At 70.1% G+C, this 575-nt stretch overlaps 1 protein-coding gene across 2 annotated transcripts in view; it reads right to left on the reverse strand.

The window, feature by feature from the left end:
* SMAD2 (SMAD family member 2) overlaps positions 1 to 171 on the reverse strand; it is a 52,814-nt gene extending 52,643 nt beyond the window's left edge. Inside the window, exon 1 of one of the 2 annotated variants that reach the window (XM_010582994.1) lies at positions 103 to 171. The gene's annotated coding sequence lies outside the window, so the exon portion shown is untranslated. The remainder of the gene's footprint in view (positions 1 to 102) is intronic. The other variant, XM_010582995.1, reaches the window with a different exon arrangement.
* Positions 172 to 575: the final 404 nt, after the last annotated feature.

Genomic DNA, 575 nt, shown 5'->3' on the forward strand with positions numbered 1-575 from the left:
TACACAGCCGGCGGGGCACCCCCTTCCCGAGGAGCGGCAGCCCGGCGGTCCCCTCTCCCGCGGCGCGGCCGGGCCGCCCGCCGAAACCGCCCCGGGACCAACCTCTTCCTCGGCGAGCTGCGCGGCCGCCCTCCTCCCTCAGAGCTGCCTTTCCCCCCTGCGCGCCCGCCCTCCCCGCGCTCATTGGTTCCCGCCGCCCCCCGCCCCCCGGCGGTGGGCGGGGAGAAGGGTTATTGGTTTCTCCGCCCGTCACTTGAGAAACAGCGGGCGAGGATTGGGTAAAAGGCGACGAGGACCGGCCCGAGCCGCCGATTGGCGGATTGGGCCGCCAATCGAGTGCCGGCGGCGGAAGAGAAATGGGAAAAAAAAAAAAAAAAAAAAAAAAAAAAAAAAAAGACGCGAGGCGAAGGGAGACGGAGACCGGGGGGCGGGGCAGCGTGCCCCGCGCGACGGGGGCGGGGCGGCGCCGCTCATTGGCCGCGCCGGCTGTCACTCCTGGCCCAGCGCGCCCGCTAGGGGCGGTTGATCGGGAAAGGAGAACGGAGCGGAGGTTTGAGTGACCCGCAGGCGCGCAG

The sequence above is a fragment of the Haliaeetus leucocephalus genome, unplaced genomic scaffold, assembly GCF_000737465.1.
Source record: "Haliaeetus leucocephalus isolate CR32 unplaced genomic scaffold, Haliaeetus_leucocephalus-4.0 Scaffold866, whole genome shotgun sequence".
NCBI lineage: Eukaryota > Metazoa > Chordata > Aves > Accipitriformes > Accipitridae > Haliaeetus > Haliaeetus leucocephalus.